Genomic DNA, 9,422 nt, shown 5'->3' with positions numbered 1-9,422 from the left:
GCTTCATGTTGGTCACATACAAGCTTGCTATTGTAAAGGAAGGGTCTAAAGAAGGCATGCTACTCATCCTTACTATAGGCAATCACACTTGTGGTTCAAGTCTAATACATCCAAATGTGCATCCAAGCTACCTACTGCAGTCCATTGCCTTATACTTTCATAGCAAGTGCAATTCTGTAGAGCAATACTTGATTTTTTTAAACAATTGATCTGAAAATCTAAGTAAGTCCATTGCAGAACACTCTCTTTGACTACTAGGCTCATGATGTTAATAACAGTCCATCAACCAGAATGAGATGCTCAATTGTGAAGCAACTACATTCCCAGGATCGAGTTTCATCATTTGGGAAGTAGATAGCCAGAGCATGTTGTGTGGACAAAAAATGAGGTTATGTATTGATTCCTTTGACAGTGTGAATATTTCTGAAGAGAGTAAACATTGTCAGAATAATTTTGTAAAGCAAATGCATATAGTAGGCATGCATATTTAACCATAGAATAACGGCTGAGGGAACAGACCTGGACTTATATTACTTGGAGGCAAATCCTGATGCTGCCACTTCCAAACTATGTGATATTGAGCGAAGTGTGCTGTGCATTCCTATTTTCTCTGTAAAATATAGACTAGAACTTGTCCCAGACTTGCTAGAGAGTAAAGGAGATTATATATATAAAGTTTCTAGTACATTTTCTGTTGTTCAATAATATTTGCTATGATAATTTTCTCTAACTTAGAAGAATGAAGACTGACATGCTGAAGTCATTGCAGAAAATGAATGACAATGCTATCCTACTAAATAACACCCAAGCCTCTGATTTATAAAACACATGTTGGAGATAACTGAGACAAGAAAGAAAAAGTCCTGGTTTCACAATCAGAATGCCTGAATTTGAATTTTTCCTTGTGTAATCTTTAGGAAGTTGTTTATCCTCTCTCTATCTTTTTATAAAAAGGCAATTATGATGCCTACCTCATACTGTCATAATAGGGACTAATGAAAGCGTGTGTGCAAATGAACTAACACTGTGCCTCCCAGGAATTAAGAAAGTACTACATAAATATTAATGTCCTCACCCTCTTTTCCCTTCTTCAGACTCAAACGTCACAGTTTTTAATTTACCTAAATTGAAGACTTGAGCAATGAGATTTCTCAGTGAAGTTTTAGGTCAAGACATTTGTCCTACAACCGGTTCATGAGCCCCTATTTGAAGTGCTTACATTGGACATATTTTCATCACAAAATAGCTGCCAACTTCATGAGTGAAGGAAACCCTGTTTTAGAACCTGGTTCAGTTTCATGCTCACATGCATTTCATGTGTCTAACATGGCTCTTTGTTGATTGCAATGACACCGAATCTCACATTTCAGATTCATGGCCTTCAAAACAAGGGACTGAGAAATAGTTTGTGAATCTGAGTCATCTTCTCCAGACTCCAGACCTGTCTAGAAAAAAACATCACCCCCTTTTTATTGGAAACATCTGAAGGTCTAAGTCATTACTGAGTGTGTTTCTCACCCACTGAATCCAGTCTCTCTCTTCCTCCTGATTCACACTGCTCTCAGGATGCCAACTGACAATTTCTATTCAAATTAAGTGGACCAGTCAGAGATTTTATTTTGCCCACTGTTTTGCTAGATTTTAATAAGGTAAAATGGTGACTAACGTGTTCCAGTTTCAGTCTGGGACAAGATAACCCTTTCCCAGAAAGCTGCTTCACTGTTTTCAAAGACAAAGTTGTGCTGTGCAGTTGAAAGATTGGTTCGGGATTTCCATTCTGGTCGGAAGTCTGGTAAATGTATGCTAATTTTCAAATACAGGATTGACTTGGACTTCCCTAGTGTAAGGAGATTCTGTTTAGAAGTCAATGGAAAATCAATTCCTTGCTGTTTTAAAATTAATGCATTCAGTTATGTGAAAAGTGAAAGAGAGCCGGAAATCAGACTTCCTTTTAAACTTGAACTTATCAGGCCACAAGAGCTTTCTTAGCAAAATGTTTTTCTTTTCTATTGCATACAGCATAAAATAAATGTTCAGCATTGTGGCCAGACCAGCATTAATGTTGTAATCAAATGTCATGATATTTCTATTCAATATTCAGAAAATGATTTGCATCCGCCAGGAAAACATTTGAACAGCTTTTCCAGCACTTCAGTTCCAAGATGTGTTTCCTCAAGAAGTTCAACACAAAGGTCTGCCTTTCAGGCTACCTTACTAATCTAGCTTTACAATAAATATGAAAGGGTTTAAGGATGTGTACTGACTTACTTAAGCATTTCTACTACGGATACCTGCTACACAGGCTTAGTAAATAGTGATATTCAGTCTTGGAGTGCGTGCTATTTGGTGCTTCACAAAGCCTGCCACAAGAGTCTTCATTATTATGAGAAGTGGCTTTTGTTTGTTTTAATTTTTATTCCTTCAGTGCAGAGATTCAGATACAGATTCAGCTAGTGTTGGTAGGCTCTCACTGTATGCCAAGCATTGTGATTGGCATCTCATCTACGTTATCTCATTTATCCTTGCAATAATTATTGAAGCATGTCTTACTATATTCCTGAGCTTCTGAATTTGAAATGACTGACTTAGGCTCACTCAATTGTGAGCGGCTAGGGCAATTCCCTAGAAAAATGGCAGAGCCAGGATTTGTACTAAGTCATCCCAAGATAGAAAATAATTGTACTTTGCCAAGTCTGTGGTCAGTAGAATGCAGTCCCATTGCAAAAAGAAACCAAAAGAAAACTCAAGTCCTGTGGTCAAAGAAATTTGGAAGGTATGGAATAAAAGTTAACTGGTTTCTTAAATGTGAGATTTTCTTAGAACCAAGAATGAGATTTCATATTAGTCAAGAAGAGCCTATGGTTGGATTATATCCCAAACATTTTGTCAGTGAAATCCTTTCTATGAGGAGCCACTCATAAGAGTCAGCACATGTTGGGAAATGCTGTCTGACATTTTCTGAGCTTGCCATTATGTGCTATTTCCTGAGCTTTTCATATCTCAAAGAGAGGCTGAGTTTGGTTCATAACACAGTCCCACTGTTCAAGGCATTTAAGGTATAGCTGAGAAAACAGGGCCTACACCCATGAAGCCATTAGAAGCCCACAGAGGGTAGATCATGCTGCGTTTATTTCAAGGATTTCTGCTTATCTGAAAATATCAGTAGGATCCTTTCCCTGAAAGCAGGAATTTAGAAATGACCTATGCAGTGAGCTGTAGAGTTTGTCTTCTAAGAATGTAGGTTCTAGGAGCCACAAAGGGACTTTTTATGTTTCATTTTGTGATTTTCTGCTGGAACTTTATAGGCATCAAAATTCTGGGAAATAATAGATAGTCCTCATGAGGATCTTTTCTTTCCTCATTGTGTGTCTGAAGGAGAAGAAATTCTTTGTGAACTCATTCTGTCCCAAAACACCTGGGAAGGACTCAAGAGAATGAAGATTATAGAAGAAGCAGTTTGTAGGTATAAAATTTTGATAAAATTCATTGAAATGAAGCAAAACTTCTTGAATCTTAGATGTCCTGCCTTTCTATAAACAAATCCACTATTTGGGCTGGTTAATGTGGATGTACAGATATAATGGCAACTAGAAGTTATGGGATTGGGGGTTGGCAATCTCTTCGTCCGTTAACCGTTGTTAATAGCAAATCAACAATGTGAAACAAAGAAGGTGAAGAATGACTAATTCCCTCACTTTAGGTTATTGTACTCACTCTCTGAAGATGTCACTGCAACTGCTCTTGTTTCCCATGTGTAAATGTGGCTAGAATTCTTGATATGCAACAGAAGTTCCTTCCACATCAAGGACATACTAAGTCTGTGTTCTATATAACATCTGCATGAGCAATGGGTAGTTCTTTTGTCATTGTGGCTGTTAGACTACAACTCCATTCACTGGCAACTCTTTGCAGCTGTTAGTTCACACTCTTAGCCGCTTCCTTTCCATCAATTACCTCACCACCTAGGGTGTACCACTTAGGATCACATCCCACTCTATTATAGAAAAGGTGGCTACCATCTTTGTGAGCTGACTGCCAATTCAGCTTTTGTTGCTATCATATTTCAAGTTTGGGGATATATCAACACACATAACCGTATAAAAATTCCAAGATACGTATCTTAACATATGTAATATATCTTAGTATAAGTCAATACATACATAGTTACGTGACCTCATTTATCCACCATTGTCAGTGAGTAGAGATGTTGATATAGAACACTCGACTTACTCTGGCCATACCATAACACTATATATTTGACTTTTTGGCAAGAAACTTAACTTCTCCAGGAGGTTTTTTTCTCATTTGGAAAATGAGGGTGATAATAATGACCTCGCTGTGTGATTATGACATTGTTCATTTAAAAACATTCTGCAAATTGTGACAAGAAACATATTTTTGATAACTTAATCATTAATTGATTTAGCAAAAATGTGTTATTAATGTATTATGTGAAAACACTAGGCAAGGTCTAGGGTGGCAAAAGTAATAGAGTCTTATCTACCCAGAAGAATCTCCTATCTATAACAGAAGCACATAATGCAGCTGTATTCATGATGACTTTTTGTAGTATTTAATCACATTCTTCTTGAAACTCATTTCTTTTGTATTCAGTTAAACCATACTCCAGATGTTCTTTCTCTCTTTCAATTTCTTTCTTCTCAATTGCTTTGGCCAACTGAGTTCTCTATACAATTTCCAGTCTGTCTCAAGTCAGTCCTTGATCTAGTTCCTACAGTCTGTCTCAAGTCAGTCCTTGATCTAGATCCTTTCCTGCACAACCTTATCCACTGACTTTAAAGTTCTTCTCTATGTCAAAACCTCTAAAATTTGTATTTCTAGCCCTAAGTGTGATTTCTTAAATTCAAAATTGTTAATATAACTATCTGACTTTCAAACTAAGCATGCCCATACTAGAAACCTTGACCTGGCTTTTAAATCTGTGGCTACATTTGTTTTTCTTACCCCAGTAAATGTAAATCATTTACCCAGATTAACAGACCAAAAACCTGGCCTTCATTATTTATACCTTCCACAACACACCCTTTCAAAGTCCACCACAGATCTTCCTACCTGTAGTGCCATCATTCTATTGAAAGCCATCAGCATCACTCACCTGAATCATGGCAATAATTTTCTAATTGATCTCCCAGAGTCATCTTTCTCAAACAAAAATGTATTTTTTTCCGAAAACCCTACAATAGCATGCCATCGTATTTTTCAGAACCAAAAAAATTAAAAAAGAAAGAAAAAGAAAATCCTTAGCATGATGTACCAGGCTATGAAGTCCTGCTTCTCCCTTTCTTACCAGTCATGTCTGGGGTTACCCCCTTGCTGACATCCAATCACTTTATTCTTCTTTTGGGTCTTCAGGCACAAGCACTCTCCTGCCTCAGGTTATTGTACTTGTTCCAAACTCTCTTGTTGCTTTCGCCCATCCACTGCACCTCCACTTAGCTAAGACCGACTCACACTTCCAGGTTTAGCTTAATGTCACTTCTGCATTTCGAAGGAAGCCTACCCTGACTTACCTATCTAAAGTAGACCCCCTGATATTTTTTCTCATGGGAACCTGTAATTTCCCTTCATGGAACTTAAATGATACTAATTATATGTTTATGTTTATATGCTTACAGTTTGTCTTCCCACTTCAGAACATAGCCCATGGGGAAAGATATTAGAACATTTATATTGCTAAATACCCAGCCCCCAGTATAGTGCCTGGCAAAAAGCAGACATTTAGAAGATATTTATAGAATAAGTTAAAGATGACCAATGTTTTTATTACCCAGATAATTGAAGCTTGACCCTTTAAATCATAGTTTTTAGCTACAATGTTTTGAATGATATGTTCATTAATCATTTACATCAGTTCTTATATTGTTTTTTAAAAATTTTTGTGGGTACATAGTAGGTATATATATTTATGGAGTACATGAGACTTTTTATACAGGAATGCAATGTGAAATAAGCATATCATAAAGATCACTTTTTATATTGAAGGAATAAAACATAAAATCATTTTTTTATAATTTAGATAAACAGGAAACAAAAGGTAAAAATTTAATGCAGACAAGGCTTACATTTAAGGTCAAAAACGTACTGAAATAGCATAAGTTACAAAAACTTAGCTTTATAACAGTTAATAAGAACATAACTCAGGAGTTTTAGTTTGACTGTAAATTCAAAATGAGTCAACAGTGAATATGGCTGACACCCGTAGACACAAGCTGTATTAGAAGAATTATAGATGCTAAAATAAGATAGGTGAAAGTTCAATTCTATTCTGGACCTAAAATGTCTATTTATTTCAGGCCACCAACATTGAAGAGGCATGTACAAATGTGGCACAGTATCAGAGGAAGAGGAGTCAATGCAGAGAGGTCATCTGATTGTTCTCACGACTTTTCTCAACTGCCTGATAGAAGTATTCTGTAAGATTCTGAGCCCAACTGACACCACGTGTCAATTGGATAATTGTAGAATCTGAGGCAAATTTCTTCACTGTCATCGTCCCAATGATTATTATCAGTCATTAATTTCCCAAATCTATATAACTTTCTCAGACCTTTCGCTGAGCTTCAGATGCTCAAATGCCTGTTGAGTATCTCTGCCTGGTTATCTTACAGAGACCTCAAAAGCAGGACTTTTTCCCAATGCGGCGTTCCATTTACAGCAGTGCTGTTCACCCACTAACAAATCAAAAACTGAACAGATATGTGTCTTAATCCATTTGGGCTGCTATAACAAAATATTACAAACTGGATAATTTATTCACAGTAGAAATTTGTTTCTCACATTACTGGAGACTGGGAAGTCCAAAATCAAGATGCTGACAAGTTTCGTGTCTGGTAAAGGACAAATCTCTACTCTAAGGTGGCACCTAGAATACTCTGTCCTCACCCGGCAAAAGGTGGAGGAGCAAAAAGAGGCCTAGTTAGTTCCATTCCACACTTTTAATAAGACTTTCCATGAAGTTGGAGCCCTAAATGCCCAATCACCTTCTAAAGGACGCATCTCTTACTACTGTTGCATGGGAAGTTAAATTCCAACTTGAATTTTGGAGGACACACAAACATTCGAACAATAGCAAGATCTTAGCTGCTTCTTTCTCGGTCCCCAAACCTACAGAAGTAATTACTTATTTTTCACTTCCTTGGAGCGCACCTGTCTCTAATGCCACCTTCTCTTACCCAGCTATCACTTCCTAAGGTTTAGAAAAGCAGAGGATTAAGTTGTCTGGATTTTCTAGAAAATAACAGGTAATTAGAATGTGAATGGGACTCTCTGGATTCTCCCACGGTTGTGTAGTACAGCTTACAACAATAAATTTAGTCATGTTCATTTTGTTTGCTTTATTACAGTTTCTATCAGACCAAGCTATTTCATGCCATCATGCTTTTACTTATGTTGTTTCCTTCTCCTGTAATACCCTCCTAACCCCACTAAATCTCTTTGTGTAGAAAGTTTCCACTCATCTTTTAGGATTCATCCAAATCACACATATAAATATTATCTTTGAATGTAAATTATCTAAATGCTCCACTTAAAGTACACAGAGTTGCAAGTTGGATTAAAAAAATAAGATCCATCTCTGTTAGTCTGCCCTGCAGATATTGAGTTTTCCAAGCCTCACAATCACGTGTGCCAATTCCTCAAAATATTTCTATATATATATATATACACACACACACACACACAAACGTGTCTGTATATGTAAGTGTATGGTGTGTAAGTATATCTTTTCATATAACATATGTATCTTTATGTAATATTTTTATATAATATTTATATATGTATAATTTTTATATTTTTTGTAGAGATGGGATCTCACTATATTTCCCAGGCTGGTCTTGAACTCCTGGGCTCAAGTGATCCTCCAGCCTTGGCCTCCAAAAATTTTGGGATTACAGACATGAGCCACCTTCCCTGGCCTATAATAATGTTAGATTTTAGGAATAAGGCCAGGTTGTGTGCTCTTGCCACTCACTTTTGGTCCTGGGTAGCACAGTAAACCGTGAATTAGTGAATGAATGAATGAATGAATGAATGATATTGGAATTGAATATTTAAAATTATGACAGCACATATGATTTTCATATAGATTTTTATTTCAATTTACACATTTATTATTATCATTAATAAGAATTTCACAAGACTGATAATTAAAAATTAAATATCCACATAGCAATAAATAGAAAACAAATTTTAAAAATTACAATTTCATTAAAAAGTATGCAGAAATTAAACACAAGTAAGACCTTCATACAGAAAACTTGAATACTTAGTTTATAGGCATAAAAGCAAACCCTAGTAGAGTGACAAATGAGCCAAGTTTTTAGATTAGATACGATGTTCAAATGTATTTTATTCTAATATAGATACATCAGTCTTCTCTATTAGAATATCAGCAATGTTTTCAAGAATTTGACAGATTGATTAGAAGCCTCCTATGATCACCCTATTTAGAATTCAAACTTTTCTACCACACCATCTCAATCCCACATAGCCTTATCTATAATTTTTATAGCCCTTTTACCTTCAGGTATTATTTATAATATAATTTATTTCTTATTACTGTTTGTACCTATTTTTCCCCACATACATTAATTTGTAAGCTTCACAAGGATGGGAAGTTTGGTCTGTTTACTGCATGATGCAGCCAAGTACCTGCTGCATAGTAGTTGGTTGGCAATAATTGGTTGGATGATCTTTAAAACCAATGTAGCTGAGTATGGTGGCTCATGACTGTAATTCCAGCACTTTGGAAGGCTGAGGCAGGAGGATCACTTGAGCCTAGGACTTAAAGACCAGCCTGGGCAACACAGGAAGACCCTATCTCTGAAAAAAAAAAAAATTAAAAATTAGCCAGGCATGGTGGCACACACCTGTGGTCCCAGCTACTTGGGAGACTGAGGCAGAAGGATCACTTGAGCCTAGGAGGTTGAGGCTGCAGTGAGCCATGATCACACCACTGGACTCCAGCCTGGCCAACAAAGCAAGACCCTGTTTCAAAATAAGATAACTGAAAAAAAAAATAAGTGAAAATGTGTATTAGCTTCCAACACAATTGGAAAATAATAGCAAAGTTACTGTTGAATAAAAATTAGAAAGATATCCTCCAGGCTTATAGGATTATACTAACTAGGATAGTGCAGTGTTTGGATAGGTAGAAATAAACTAGTGGAAGATGAAGGAGAAACTAAAATGGATTCAATTTATACATGTATGTGCACCCCTGATGTATTGCAGAAATGCCATCAGAGAGTGTTGGGCAAAAGAAGAGTCTTTAAAATAAATGGAGCTGGAACAACAAATTAAAGAACAAACAAAGACTTATTCAAATCCATTGTCTCTAAGAATGTCTTCTTTAATTATCTGATCTGACTAACCTTTCTTCATTTGTGACTGCCCAGCTCCCT

This window comes from Papio anubis, chromosome 8 (assembly GCF_008728515.1).
Source record: "Papio anubis isolate 15944 chromosome 8, Panubis1.0, whole genome shotgun sequence".
Classification (NCBI taxonomy): Eukaryota; Metazoa; Chordata; class Mammalia; order Primates; family Cercopithecidae; genus Papio; species Papio anubis.
This window is presented reverse-complemented; position numbering follows the sequence as displayed.